Source organism: Chiloscyllium plagiosum, unplaced genomic scaffold, assembly GCF_037043375.1.
Source record: "Chiloscyllium plagiosum isolate Xiang-an unplaced genomic scaffold, Cpla_swu_hap1 HiC_scaffold_11, whole genome shotgun sequence".
Lineage (NCBI taxonomy): Eukaryota > Metazoa > Chordata > Chondrichthyes > Orectolobiformes > Hemiscylliidae > Chiloscyllium > Chiloscyllium plagiosum.
The window spans coordinates 61,420,704-61,437,204 of NW_028270149.1; the positions used below are offsets into that span (position 1 = coordinate 61,420,704).

General features: G+C 39.8%; 1 long non-coding RNA gene across 1 annotated transcript; it reads left to right on the plus strand.

Annotated features, from left to right (window-relative positions):
* Nucleotides 1–3,853: 3,853 nt before the first annotated feature.
* On the plus strand, nt 3,854–12,450 carry LOC148148812 (uncharacterized). The gene is made up of 3 exons (XR_015758585.1): nt 3,854–3,952; nt 8,600–8,699; nt 11,411–12,450. It is a non-coding gene; the product is annotated as an uncharacterized LOC148148812 (long non-coding RNA).
* Nucleotides 12,451–16,501: the final 4,051 nt, after the last annotated feature.

A 16,501-nucleotide genomic window follows, 5' to 3' on the forward strand; every position in this document is an offset into this window, starting at 1 on the left:
TCCTCGAGAAGGTGATTATGACTTGTCTTCTTGAACTGCTGCAGTCCATCTGGTATATTTACACCAATAGTGACACTTCAGTGTTTATTCCAATGCAATGCTGAAGTGTTTTTGATTAGACCAATGCCTTTAGTTTTAATTTAAGTGTTTAATTTGAAGTGCATAAATATTGTACTATTAAATGTAATGGCTATCTTTTTAACTAATGGCGTATTCACTACAACAGAATGTCTGCAGTATATTGTGATGTACAGGAGAGGAATGCAGCTTAGCATTCATACCACAGTATAAGACAACAAGTACACTTCGAATCCTCTGAGGAAACCAGTTACTATATTTATGCATTCCGTCAGATATCGACTCAGAGTCTTTGCAAGTCTGAAAGAAGTAGTCCATTGGTATGGAATGCATATATTTGTGCATGGAGATCTAACAGTTCAGCAATTAATGCTTACGCTGATGAAAGCTGCTGTCATTACAACACAGATACTTGCATAGTAATATTAGATGACAGGCTGATGAAATGCTCACAAAGCTGATTCATATTAATTCTTCATATTCTTTTCCAAACATGCATTGTGATTTTGACAGCCTGTGCAATTTTAGATTTTATTTCAATGTTCAACTACAACAATGAAAACAACAAGCCCCATAACCGCAGGTCTACTGTCACATAATGCCTTAAGCAATATAATTGCATGCAACAGAAAAAAAAACAAGTTTTATAGGGATGGCCTCGAGCGGTTACTAAGTTCTTGACTGTAAAATTTTGCATAAATATTACATTAGAAATGTACACTGTATGAAATAATTAAAGTAGTTTATGACCAGTCAAGTAATGTGGTAAAGGAAGGTATAATCTCCTAATTAAAGTTGGGCCATTTAGCAACAAATAAGCAATTTTTACATAAATAATTGAATAAGTCATTCTAAAGAAATGAATGTTGTGTAAGAGATTCCGTGATTTGATATTATACAATATTTGTAATTATGAGAAATGATAAGCAAATGTGTAACTTTGAGGCAGACACTAGTCACGATCTAAGTTAATTTTGGTACAAGCATGAGGATCTGACAGACAAACATGAGGAGCTGAATGACCTGTTTCTATTTTCCTACAGTTTCTATATTGGGGTGGTATGGTGGCTCAGTGGTTAGCACTGCTACCTCACAGTGATAGGGACCCAGGTATGATTCTAGCCTTGGGTGACTGCAGTGATTCAATGATTCTAATAAATCAGTTTATCATAACTGTTTATTTGACATTGCATTGTAAATTTATTTGATAGTTAACAATTACTAAATTTAGTTCTCTTGGCCATGAATATGAGCTGGTACCTATTCATAGCAGGCCCTGTATCATGATTTTGGTGCAGAAATGAATCCTTAGCCTCAGATTTAACCACTGATCCTCAAGTCTGACAACCAAAGGCTTTCAAGTGTAAAAATGCATAAACAACAAAAGTTGCTTATACTTTTGACCACGTTTGTGTTGATAGCTAGTTTTGTCCATGAATCAATCATAGAATCCCTACAGTGTAGAAGCAGACCATTCGACCTATTGAGTCCACACCAGCCCTCTAAAGAGCGTTGTAACTAAACCTACCCCTCCTACACTAACTCTGTAACTCTGCTAAAGCACCTAGCCTGCACATTCATGGACACTATGGGCAATTTAACATGGCGAAACTGAGGACTGCAGATGTTGGAGATCGTAGTCAAGATTAGAGTGGTGCTGGAAAAGCACAGCAGGTCAGGCAGCATTCGAGGAGCAGGAAAATCGATGTTTTGGGCAAGATCCCTTCATCAGGAATCAGGTTCCAGATGAAGGGCTCCTACCCAAAACGGCAATTTAGCATAGCCAATTCATCTCAACTGCACATCTTTGAACTGTGGGATGAAACCAGAGCACCAGAAGGAAACTCACGCAGACATGGGGAGAATTTGCAAGCTCCACACAAATAATTGCTTAATGTGAAAGCTAGGTTCCTGGCACTGTGAGGCAGCATTGCTACCCACTGTGCCACCATACTGCACCAAACTGTCCATGTTTGCTGGAAGTGGTCTTCAGCCTTGTACATACATGTATAGGGAACAGGAGAATCGACGTTTCGGGCATAAGCCCTTCTTCAGGCTTATGCCCGAAACGTCGATTCTCCTGTTCCCTGGATGCTGCCTGACCTGCTGCGCTTTTCCAGCAACACATTTTCAGCTCTGATCTCCAGCATCTGCAGACCTCACTTTCTCCACATACATGTATATACAGGTTTGATATACTCAGTCAACATGAAACTTTGTGGTGTGGTTAATAACAAGGAGGAAAGCCTCAGTGGACAGGATGATTTAGATGAGCTGGTCAGTGGGTAGATAAATAGCAAATGGAATTTAATCCAGAAAAATGTGAGGTGACACAATTTGGGATGATTAACAGGCAAGGGAGTGTACAATGATTAAGTGGACTCTAAAAAGTTAAGATGATCAGGGGAATCTTGGTGTGCATATTTTCAGTTCCTTGAAAGGAGCAATTCAGATAGATAAGCTGATTAAAAAAGCATGTGCAGTTCTTTACTTCATTAGTTGAGGTATTGAATGCAAGAGCAGGGAAGTGGTGATGGAACAGTGTAAAACATTAGTGCACAGAGTACTGTCCATAGTAGTTCTTGCTGTCACGCTATCAGAAGGATGTAGTTACACTAGCAAGATTGCAAAGGAGATCTTCTCGGATGACACCCAGACTAGAACGGTTCCATTTTGAAGAGAGACTAGGTAAGCTTGGTTTGTTTTCCTTCGAGCTGAGAAGGCTGAGACACTTTTATTTTCTGCTGAGTACAAGAGGCAATATTCAGGGACTGTAGTTTCAAGAGAAGAGACAGAAGATTTAGAAGGGATTTGAGAAAATGATTATTCACCCAGAGGAGTGAAGTTTTCTGGAGCTCACTGAATGGAAAGGTGGTATCAGCAGGCACCCTGAGAACATCACCACCTCTGCCCTGGATGCAAATCTCACACTTGGCTCTGCTGCTGTCACCACGTGAAGAATACACTTGTTTAGGAATTGAGGTGTTTGCTGAGCAGTAACTGTGGTGTAGCCTGAGCCTGTTCCTTAATCACCTTGTGACACAAGGACACAGTCTTCAATGTAGAAAGAGCAAAAGAGAAAAAAAGTCAGTGCTTTGAAGTTATAATCCACTTATCACCATAGCAATATTGCTGATGTAACAGGAGAAGTAATTACAAATTGCTGCAGACTTCCTTTATCCCTTGTGTTTATCAGTGATTTTGCACAGGTACATGTGATGTACGAGTTCTGTTACATTGCTGGAACATGGCTGGTTCAACAAAACAGAAATGGCTCTTCCCTGAATTAGAATTGTGAGTACGAGAGAAAAACATGATATTTCTCATCCCCAGCCACAACAGACCATTGGCAAGTTTGCTGTTACCTAGACTTTTACATTTGTATTAATTGCAATGCAGACTGAGTTACATTTTTGTTCATTTAACTTAGTACTCTCCAGATTTTTTAATGATTCAGTTTTTCAATTTATAATTCTGACAGTTAATAGTTAGTTGCTCTTATTTAATTTTTCTCATTGTTCTTACCACCACACATCTGATTCCACTCGCTCTGCAACCTATACCTAACCCCAAAAGATAGTTCATATTTGTCAATGCAGCTACAAAAATATAACATTCCAAATCGTATTGTCTGTACTTAAAAATAAAGTACATGACACAAAGTACTTCAGATGAGAAATTTCATTTACTTTTGTATCTTCTTTGTGACAATGAATTTCGCTTGGACTTCAAATTGTTCCCCAGTTTGTGATTGAATTTGTTACTTTTCTTCCAGATTCACAGTTGGATATTTGTCCTCAGACCCTGCCAACCAAGGAAGAAATGGTTAGAAAGTTATTGCTTCATCAATTATAACATTAGCATTTTTGCTGAAGTAGGTGCTTTTCTCAAAAGGTTCAACCATACTATTTCTATTATTGTTATTGTCTCAAGATTATCTGCATATCAGATGGGTTTTCGGAGCCATCAAATCCTGAATTTTAATCACTTAGTCGGTGAAGCTCACTTTTTTGTTTTGTTTTTGACGGTAAAATTAATGGAACTTTGAGTTATATAGCTGTAAAGTGAAGGCCAGGGATTGAAACTAGTCTTGGCTAGCTGCTGCTATCTATTTTTTAACGTAAAGTTGCATTGCAACTGTGCAGAAAAGTGGAGAAATCGATCCCAAAAGGAAAGTAATAAAAATATTTATTTGTTGGCTGCTTCTAATTGTCAGAATCTAAATATGAAAATTCAGTCACAGGGTAACAGAGACATATTAAAGTGAACAGTTATCAACTTTATGCAACCTTGAGGATCTTGAAAGAGCTAATTGGAACACAAGGTAAGACAGAAAAGGGCAGTCAATTAATGTATCTGCTGATGTGGTTCCAACAAAATCCCTGAAGCACTGCCAGTTTGAACTCACAAATGTACAAGTACCATTAAGAATCTTAAGTTTATTTCAAATGAGGCCTAAGCTACATAATGCATTGGAATGCCAGGCAACCTTTTTCACCAGTCAATGCCCAAATGGCTAATGTTACAGAACATCAGCTATCTGCCCAAGATTTATGTAATGTTTCATCCCGGCAATTATCTTCCTGTACGACCTTATTTGGGTTCTGCTACACGTTCTGCATCTCCAAAGGCTAATCATTGAAAGGCATTGCTGCTGTCTCGATAACTGTGGTAGGACAATATTACAAGCGCTGTTCAGGACCAGTCCTTTTGCTGCTACCTGAATCACTTTAATCTTAAAGTGGTTCCCAGAGTTTGAAGCCTTAGGCACCAAGTGCACTGCACAATTTTGGGTGAAAGCTGACCTTGTGTTATGGATGCAAATTTGAGAAGTACCTTCACATGCAGTGCTGTCAACACCAGCCAATCAGACTCCTAGCACTGGCCTGCTTTGGAAGTGCATTACTTCTTAGGATTCGCTTTCATTTGCAGAGGTTTTCTTTTTAAAATTTGCTAACAACGTAATAATACATCATCACATTCGTTCATCAGATACCTTTAGCACTGGAGTTAAATTTAGCAGAGCTGAATCAAATAAACCTCAGAATTTCACAAACTCCTGGTCTCACTAAAACAGAAAAAGGTTTTCAACAATTATCATGTTGTTCATGTTCAATACACAGTGAATATGGAACAAAAGCCTTGAACACTTCTAATAGGTAACAAAATGCACATCATATTGGCTATATCTCTCTAAGATCAGATTACTTATTGATTTGAAAGGATACACGTTCATTGAGTATTTCCTTTAATCCGAGGTTCAGACATATTCAAAGGGCAGAACTGTGATCTGAATTGATATTTACAGAAGACACATTGTAAGTGTATACATGAGATTTGACATTGCTACAGACACTAAGAGATTTAAATTGGATAAACCCCAAAATAAGTATTTAGATAATGGTACTGAATTACCTTGAGGGCAATTGTGGTAGAGTGGTTGTGTACCTACCTCAGGGTTCACATCCCATGTGCCACAGAGATATATCATAACATTTCTGAACAAATTGATTTAAAATATTTACTTGATTAACCTGTGCCATCTCATTACATTAAGGACAGCATATTAAATTAGTGCTGCCAGCTGTTTTATATGATCGCTGTATATATCACAAGGAGGTCTGGTAACATTGCTAAAAAGCAGCTTGTGCTTCCAAAAGTGGAGGAACATTGTAACTGCAAAAAAAAAGTGCAACTTCTTTTTTTCAAAGGTCAAGATCGCGTCAGTCTTCAATTCCAATATGTAAAGAACCTTCCAGGCTGCAGCCAGTGACGTTGTTAACATTTCAGTTTGCCATGAATTATTATATTAGGGAGAACATAGAGATCCAGCATGTAAATGAAGGGAACTCAGAATTGCAGGATTCCAATAATCCAGAAGGTTATAAAAGTGGAACAAAAGAGCAGATGCTGCAAATCAGAAACAGAAACGGAAATTGCTGGAAAAGCACTGCAAATTTAGCATCATCAGTGGAGAGATATCAGAGTTAAAATTTTGGGTCCAGTTACCCTTCTTCAGAACTGATGGTTGCTCAGAAAAAGTTGTTTCTTATGCAGAAGATAGCGTGGTGGATAGGGGGTGAGGAGTAAACGATAGATGGAGGTAAAGTCCAACGAGAGAGAAAAACAGTTGGACAAAGAAAGGAATGTATAACAGTCAGCCTAGGAGAATGAATAGATACTAATTAGGACTACTTGGGGCTAAAAGTGTGCTGTGTGTAATAGCAGACCAAGTGATAACAAGGCCTAGTGGTGTGTGGGTGTAGGGGTAAGGATATGGAAGAAGGTGCCTCAAGACCTAAAATTGTTGATGACATAGGAAGTGCCAAATTGTTGTCCATACTAATCGTAATCCTGAACTAAACTAATCCCACCTGTCTGCACATGGCCTATATCCCTCCAAACATTTCTTATTCATGTACTTACCTAAGTGCTTTTTTAAACGTTATAAATGTACCCACTTCCTCTGGAAGGTTATTTCACAGACAAACAATTCTCTGTGTAAAGAAGTTGTCCCATGTCTTTTTCAAATCTTTCATCTCTCACCTTAAAAATATGCCCGCTTGTCTTGAAAAATCCCACTCTAGGGAAAAGACACCTGCCATTCACCTTATCTATACCCCTCATGATTTTATAAACCTCTATAAGATCACCCTCAACCTCCTACACTCCTCAGAAAAAGGTCCCAGCTTATCCAGTCTCTCCTTATTACCCAAACCCTTCTTCCCAGTCTTGCAGGTTCCCAACTTTTACCAACCTTTAGACAGGGAGTTCCAGATACCCATTATCCCTTGGGTGAAAATATTTCCCCAAGTTCCTTCTAAACATCCTGCACTTTACCTATGCCTCCTGGCCTTGACTCCTCTACTTAGGGGAAATGTTTTTCTCCAACTACTCTATCTATGTCCCTCATAACCCTGTACACATCAATCAGATGTCTATTGCTGACACCCCCATACCCTATCTTCACAGCTTTCTGTGCTCTAAAATGAAAAAAAGGTCCTGCTTACCGAGTATCTCTTTATAACTGAATCACTCTAGCCCAGGTAGTATTTTGGTTAATCTCTTCTGTACCCTCTCTAATGCAATTGCATCCTTTCTATCATGTGACAACCAGTACTCCAACTGTAGCCAATCAACTTTTTATATAGCTCCATCATAGCCTCCTTGCTCTCATATTGAAAACCTCAGCTAATAAAGACAAGTATCACATCTTAACAATCTTATCTACTTGTCCTGCTGCCTTCAAGGATCTACAGACATTCACAGTAAGTCCCTTTGATCCTCTTTACTCCCTAGGGTCCATCCATTCAATGCAATTTAGTCTTAACCATGATCCTGGAGATCTGGAATACTTGTCTAGTGCCATTCCACTATGCACCATCTCCCCAGTATCTTTAGTGTTGGGCTGTACATTGCAGTCATGTTGGTGAGCAGGCAGTGTGAAGTTTTTTGCTGTCTGAATGTTGATGGGTATGGATGAACCAATCTCCATTCTCAAAAGCCAGCACCATTAGGTTTTTAGCACAATGTGCTTCATGAGGAGAATGTTCTATTTCCCACTTACAGCCGCTACTTACATGAGCACAAAAAATTCCACCAAGGCCATTTTTCTTTGTAGTTAGAATTATTATTGCTATGAATAATTGACCTGTACAAAATAACAAAAGTTTGGATTTACGTCTACTATGTGCCAGCAGATGTATTACCACTCTGGTGTTAAAAGCCAGATTCTTTTATCTCAGTGTGCAGCTTCTATTCTGGACACTAAATTATCTGTCACTGAATGTTCTCTCAGGTGGAGTTGTTTGAACAGAGTCATGGCCAACACAAACACCCAGCAGAAATATATATATAATGATTTTTTTCTTAACAAAGGATATTGTGCTGTGCAAAGGCATAAAAGCTTCCTGCAAGCATATATCTATGATGTGAGATTATCTTGAATGCTGCAGGTGGTGAGAGCAGTACAGTACAAACGGTACAGAGAACATACTGAGAGCTAAAACATTTGCCACATTTATCGAAAACAGCAGGGCAGGAAAATTAAACAAATCAGATATAAATAACCATTCTTCCAAAGCTGTTTCTAAGTTTGGTGCTCATTTTATCTGCCATAATTGCGTGGCTGAATACTTCATGAATGGAGAGAAATTCTGTAGAGTGAGGCCCATTGGAGGCATCAAAAGATGATGGGTGTAAAGAGATAATGGGAGGGAGTGAAGAGAATAGTGCAGTAGAGAGCTGGCTGGAGAGAGAGAGAGAGAGAGAGAGAGAGATGGAGTGCAGAGCCTGGGGGAAGGAATAATGATTTTTAATGGACCACTAAAAGAACTCATTCCTCAGATTTCTGAGGGATTTCATAAACCATGCTTTATGTAGCCACCTCTTGTTCTTTGGCAGACAGAGAACAATGTTGCCTCCAAGAGGTGGAGGGATCAGATCAGTTGCAAGATGAAAGCTTCATGGCAGCTCCCTAGAAATCTTGCATACATTTATATTTTTTTTCATGCATTCACAGGATGTGGGCATTGCTGACAGGTTCACCAGTTAATGCCCAGAGAGCAGTTAAGAATCAATTACGTTGCTGTGGGTCTGGAGACACACATCAGCTAGACCAGGTAAGGATGGCAGCTTCCTTCCCTAAAGCATATTAGTGAACCAGATGTCTTCTTCCTGACAACCAGCAATGGTTTCATGGTCATCATGAGACTCTTAATTCCAAACTTTTAATCAATTTAAATTCCGCCATTTTCCATGGCAGGATTCAAAGCCATGTCCCTAGAACATTAGCCAGGCCTCTGGATTAATAATCTAATGATAATACCAGTAGGCCATCACTTCTCCATGATTGTTGCAATCCAACTACACATTGATAGTGTGACAGCCCTCGTGCTTGAGAAGCAGTGCACTGAGGTGAGTACTGGGTGCTCTGTTTGCCATATTTCACCGTCAATTGTCCCTTCCACTTTGGGAAGCCAACAAGAGCTAAGCACCCACTCATGCTGAATGGCACTATCACAATTCCTGGTGAAAAAGGAGTTTTTGTCATTTGTGGTCTGACAGCTGTAGGGAGCTTGCAAATGGCTCTGACAAAACTGTGTAAGGATCCTGAGTCATTGCATTTGTAGATGGTCCTAGGTTTGACAGCCAATGGGAAATCAGAACATTAAGTTCCAGTTAGCAGCAGGACACATTCCAGGGAGTTGCAATGGTTGCCAGTGAGACAGTAGCCTCCATATGAAAATAAATACTGTTATTTGAAATGTTGACTAAATTACTATCATGCTTTATGTGCTGAGAATCGTTCATTTTCTGCTCAAACTTGCTGAATGCATTATTATGTGTTTGTCATTTTTTTTCCCAGATAGAGCTATCAAAGTGATTAAAGCCACACAGCAGAGTTTTCCTTTTCTTTTTTAATGAAAATGGTTTGTCAAGTGAGATTCATGGAGCCCTGTCTACCATGGCTCATAGTACCTTTTCTCACATGAGCTGTTGCTCTTCACCTATTAATTATACTATCAATCTCCTCAGTGTCTGTCTTGTGGAATCATGCAGCAGAAGAGGTGCTAGTGCTCCCCACTGTCAGGACCTTATGATATTCATGCCATTGGTGCCATATTTAAATCTTGAGCTGCACACCACTTCAGAAGCTGCAGGCCAAGAACTGTCCCTCACAGTGGTGCTTGACCATTATCTTTGAGGCCATAATGCTGAAAGACAAGTCAGTTCCCTATTTTATGCTGGTGGATACTATGGTGGAGAAAAGGGCCATCTTTTTTTAAGGCTGTTAAAAGAGACCACCACATCGCTGGAAATGGCCAGCCTGGACAATGAGAATGGATCTATACCTGTGCTAACCAGGTTAAATGCAGGGAAAGGTCAATGATCTTCTGTGCTCCAAGGATAAGTGTCATTGTTTTCTCTCTTCTACTTAACACTCATAGTGCCACCAATTCTGTCACTGCAGACATGTCTCAGCCGGGTTAATTGACTACAACTCTCAGGATTGCTTGCATCATATGTACTCAACAGTTTGCATCCACAACATCCTCCTAAACTAATAACACATCCTGCCTTCTGTGCTACCTACTCACTCACTGAACATGTCTCAGTAGCTTTCCTGTACCTGCATCACCCTGAATGAATAGTGCTTCCATTCACTTCCCCCATACTCAATCCCTCCTTTTGTCTCATTGCAGGAAACATTGGGCCATAATCAGACAGAGAGGTCCAAGACCAGCAGGAATGGGTGGTAGGGGGAATAGAAGGTGAATACTCGTGTGGGATATTGTACTATAGGTCTTTTTACTAATGCACTCACAAGTGATTTATATTTACTCATTAGTAAAGTAACTCCTTTACTAATGCAGTCACAAGCGAACACCGTGTTTCCATTTCATTCATTCTTAACTCCCTACTATAACATGGTTTCATTTATTCATGCATAAAACCGTGGTTCTGTAGTATATTTTACTGTTACAATATAGGCAAAATTAAAACAACCCTTTCAACCCATTACTAATCAAAACAACTCTTTCAACCCATTACTGCTTTATTGCACCTTCAATCCTTATCAGCCCTTGCTACAAGCAATGTTTAGGCCTAGTTACCTCTGAGTAAGTGTAACATATTCAGAACAATACCATTCCCATCATCCTATCTCCACAAAAGATTATAATATTAATTAGCCCTTACCGACTGTCTATCAGATGTTAATAGATTGCAGAAAACCAAACAGTTTCCCCAATTAGTATGTATTATTTAAGAATATTTTAACTGGGTCAATCACCCCTTAAGAAACTAACTACGAAAATAGTGCTTATGTGATGTTGCATGAATGAATGAAACTCACATTGGCAAATAGTAAACAAATCTCACAACCCAGTAATCAGTTTAATACCCTTTATTCTTTTATTAAGTACAGGTATAATTTCTAACTTGTTTAGAATATATAGGCCTAGTATTTTAACTAACATTTACTAACTTAAAAGACAAAAGGACTAACAGCTCTTAATTATGGAAGCAGATCTGGCAGACACTCTTCATCCCATCAGAAGGAGCAGCTACCATTTAACGGATGTTTAACCCATCTGCTGTCTCACCAGAACAAAGGTCCCTCAAACCTTTGTGTACTGTAGGTACACAATGTACAATGTAACAGCATAGTGGTGGAGTTTTAATATATTTAAGAACTGTGTATAATGAGGCTACTGTAAGAACTGTATTTTGAGGTTCTATTGTTGCGTAAAATTTTTGCTGCTGCGGTTGTTGAATAAAGAGGCTACTCACTGATTCCAATCATTAATTGAACACAATCCCACACTAGGTTCCTCGTTCCTTTGGAGGAGAAGATATTGGATTTGACCAGAGAAGAGCAGGACCGCTCACCTTGGGGATGTGAAGATTTCAATGGCCAATCCATCCAATATTGCACTGTACTGCAATGCTGTCCCATTAATACCAGGGCTAACTCATTCGTAATCTGTCCACGTTTTTACCTCTCCAATAATTCCCTCTCCTCTCTTTTTCAGACATTAGCAGCCCCCAACAGCCCTCAACTAAGAAGAGTCAGAGATGGCACGGTGGCTCAGTGGTTAGCACTGCTGCCTCACAGCACCAGGGTCCAAGGTTCGATTCCAGCCTGGGGTGACTGTGTGGAGTTTGCGCATCATCCCCGTGTCTGCATAGGTTTCCTGCAGGTACTCCGATTTCCTCCCACACTCCAAAGATGTGCAGGTCAGGTGAATTGGCCATTCTAAATTGCCCATAGTGTTAGGTGCATTAGTCTGAGAGGAATGGTTCTGGGTGGGTTACTCTTCAGAGGATCGATGTGGACTTGTTGGGCTAAAGGGCCTAATTCCACACTGTAGGGAACCTAATCTAAACCCTTTGCACCTGATCTATCCCTGAGAAGAAAGCCCCTGAGCCCTCAGAGAATTTACTGGCAACGCTTCACCTGCACTATCCACCAGCTCTGGGACTTGCACCTCGGTAAGTTCGCTCGCAGGGCTAAACTCGGCAGCACAACCTCATGAGAATGTTACTGATATGTCTCCATAATTGGTTGATAAAGTAATGCCCCAGGTCACTGATACTCAGAGGAACTGGTTCAGCCCAGACAGGAGAGGGCCTCATGGTTTCGATAATTAATAATATCATCAAACTAGGGGTGGCACGGTAGCTCAGTGTTTATCATGCTGCCTCTCAGAGTCAGGGCCCCGGGTTCAATTCCACCCTTGAGCAATTATCTGTGTGGGTTTCTTCTGGATGCTCTAGTTTCCTGCCACAGTCCGAAGATGCACAGATTAGGTGGACTGGCCATGGTAAATTGCTCATAGCGTCCAGGGATGTGTAGGTTAGGTGGAAATGCAGGGTTACAGGAGTGGGGCTGGGTCTGTGTCAGATGCTTTTTGGATGAAAGGTGTGGATGTAATGGGCTGAATGGTCTGCTTCCATACTATAGGGACTCTATGGTCTATGGTCAAAATATCTAGACAGGCACAAGAACAGCAGGCAAGTTTGTCGTAAACTGCATCAAAGAGATTAGCAGTACTGTGTTAGCTCTACCTTTCTCCACTTGATGATGACCATGGAGTGTCAGCTCCAGAAAACTCACTCTCTACCACTGCACACACCATTGTTCTAGCCATACTGGCTGTGTGGCAGAGATGTGGCAGTCCAGTCCAGAGGTACTTGGTCCCTCCACCTGTCTGTAATGCTAAAGTATGCAATGGTTTCAACCAGGAATGATAAGCCTGCATCTGCACAGGACAATTGCAGCTCCTCTGGGCCCTCTAGGTCAGGCACGAGTGCGCAAATGTTTTTCAGACCATCAGGGCCAACTACAGAGAAGGCGCCCACTTCTCCACTTGTGGAATGCACATTGTGGTAAGGATTGAAACCATATAAAAACATACTGGGAGCATATAGTTGGCATGGATGACATATAATTGTAAAATACACACCTATGTGAAAGATAAGCAGCCTCTTCACAGATCACAAAGATGAAAGCAATTGTAATGGCCAAGCACTACTCATCTCTCACAAGTAGCTAACTCCTTGACTGCAGATCGACTCAGATATCTGGCATCCTTGAATTTTGATGTTGATGACAGCAGCCAAAGCACTGCACTCTAACATGGAAAATGCTGAAATTAAACACACCGTGTATTAAGCCTGACCTACACACTTATGCCCATCCTTTGAGTGAGAGTACAGATTCAGTGTAATTCTACACATTCCCTGGAAGGAAAGGTTAATTGTATGTATAAGCTGTTCAAGGGAGTGTATTGCTAATCAAGGTTGGAGATGTATCAAGGGAGCTCACACATCCACTCTCCATAGTTGGTAAGTCTGCTGAGAAAAGCGGCACAAAGCACTGCCTCTCACAAGTTCAATATGCCTTTATAGGATGCTCAAGCATTTCAGAGAAATGTATCAGTTTTCACACATGCCGAAATGTTGACTAGTTATTTGTGATAGAAGGATCAAAAGGAGATCCACTAGGATTACTCTCAACTTGCTGACTACTATGAAAGATTTCCCTGCAAAACTCTGATACAAAATGCTGATGTAGACTTAAAAACTACTCAGCCTTTGTGTAATGTGAATTTACTCCAGCCTCTCATTGACTACTGTGTTTTTTTTCTAACAGTTAATAGGACATATAGTGTGTGGATGGTTGAAAGTGGGGTCATCTAAAGATATCAAAGGTGCAATCAGATAGAAAATGAGAAACGTATTGAGCAACAGTGAGCTGGTAGCAGCATGCATATCATTTGCATCTTTGAGTTTTAAACTAAATTGCTGAATGGTTAAATCGGTATGTGAATTGGTCTGAGAGCAGAAATGTTCGGGTGGCTCGCTAAATAAAGGGTTAAAGAGGATGATGGTCAGATGAAGTATTTGGTGAGCTGAGGAAAGTTGACACCACGAAGTTGGTGCCTAATATGTGACAGTGACCATTCTTTCCTTCATCACAAAATCACGACTCAGTATGTTTGCTGACGATGGTCAGTACCATTCCAAAGCCCTTAGATATTGAAACAGTTCATTCATGCAAGCAGCAAGACCAAGGCAGCATTCAATCTTGGGGTAACAAATGGCAAGTAATATTTGATGTGGAGGTACCGGTGTTGGACTGGGGTGGACAAAGTTTAAAAAAATTGCACAAAACCAGGGCATAGTCCAAATAAACCTGTTGGAAGATAACATGTATTGTGTGACTTTTTACTCAAGTAATAGTTGCAACACAGGAATGCCAGAGAACATCTGTGTAATACAGAAATTTAAAAGAAGTTTCATAAGTTGATGGAGTGGGTGGATTAGTAGAAAATGAGGTTGAGTGCAGGGAAGTGTAAGTTGATATATTTTTTCAGATCAGGCTCACAATATGACCCAAGTGCAAGTACTGGAAGTGTACATATATACACTAATACAACAGGCCTGCTCTTTGTAGACAGAAAAAAAATACACACTGCACCTGTCTCAAATCAAGAACCTGACATTTAAATTGTTAATCAATATTAACTGGTACATTCTCCATGGCAATGCCATTACAAATCTGAGCCAACAACTCAACACATTCCTGCCATGTGTTTCTGCTTTCATGTAACCTGTAATCCAATTGCAAGTTGCAAGCATTTTTACAAATGATCTTCTCTGGTTGGTCAACTACTTCATTCTCATTGTATCCTAGAATGACCAAGATCAGAGAAGGGAAGGCATTGCCTAATGGTATTGTCACTGGACTGTTAATCCAGAGACCCTAATAATGTTCCACAGACCTGGTTATGAATCCCTTCATGGCAGATGATGCAACTTGAATTCAATAAATATCTGGAAGTAAAAGTCTAATGATAATGAATCTTGTGTTGATTGTCGGAAAAAACATTTGGTTCACTAATATCCTTTAGGGAAAGAAATTGCTATCCTTACCTGGTCTGGTCTTCATGTAACTTCAGACCCACAGTAATGTGGTTGCCTCTGGGCAATTAGGGATGGACAATAAATGCTGATCTAGCCAGCAATCCCCTCATCCTGTGAATGAATAAAAAAAGATAAGTCTTGATTTTTTATTGTCTAGCAGATTGTATGTTCTAATGTACCAGTCGGTACTCTGCAGAATGATCTACTAGACAATTACAATTATTCCAGTGCAGTGAGACAGTTCCATTGGATTAGATTTGCTAATGATTTGATAAAGCTCTTGGTACTTACAAGTTTTCCTGAGGTTCTTGGTTGGATGGTTTATCATAGAGTCAGCATTTTAAAGTGAAATGTTCAGCATCTTCCAGACTACTGTCCAACAACGTGACAATGGAAACCTAAGTGATTGTACATTCAAACTATCCTGCAAAGTCGGAGAAATATTTTTTGATTTACAGCAGTTCTTTTAGCAAATCAATGTTATTGACCTATTCGCTTCTATACATTGCCAGAACTGTCATTTCGGAATTAAGACTCAAACGGAGAAGTAATCCTATTAGGACTTAAGTGGAGCATCATGACCTGTACTTTTGCAGCAGAAAAGATGATTATAATGTTACTGATTAAACTAATCCTGCTGCTGGAAGGTGCTTAAGTTAAGAGGAATTCTGTGCTGTACTTCTCTATGTTCTAAGTTCTCATTGCATGAAGGATAGGGCAGAGATTCTTTAATATTTAAAAGAAAATGATTAAGTGAGCAATATGTGAAGCTGCATATATAATTATTGCATATTTAAGACATTGTAATGATTTAATTGTAAGTGCCATCCGATGCCTCAGTCAAGTGGTCAAATCTCAAAATCTGAGCCTTGACACTGAGTAGCAAGATCCATTAAAACTAAGACTACAGCTCTCCTGAATAGACACCAATACACTAAAGACTTGGATTGCTGCACAGCAAATAACTGTTTGCATTGGTCACATTTTCGACCCTCTGACCCTGGGCATGAAGATCAACTTGAGCGCCTCTGTAGCTCCTTCAGGTTATATCAGATAAATGGAGATAGATCTTAGGTCAAACACAAGATCTTTCCTGTGTGTATAATTCAACTGCTCACTTCAGCACTTTTCTCAGCTCAAACCAGATCTGCCAGTTTTAGACATCCAAATAAACACACAAAAGCTTTGCATTGATTGTATCAGCATCTGTCAAGTTTTAATAGTTGCACATTGGATGTTGGACGTATTTTCTTACTAATTATTCACATTTATATTCTTCCTGCATAGTTTCTGTCTTCTCTTTCAAACAAGTGGATGATTTTTTTTGTATGACCCAAATACATAAGTGAAAACATAATAATAGGTGGACAGAAGCAATGAGAAAGTTAGCACAGGCTAATCGACACTTCCATATGATATAATCCACTCAGGCAGAAAGTGGACTGCTGGCTAACTGTAAAATCTTTATAATCTTTAATTAATCATATAC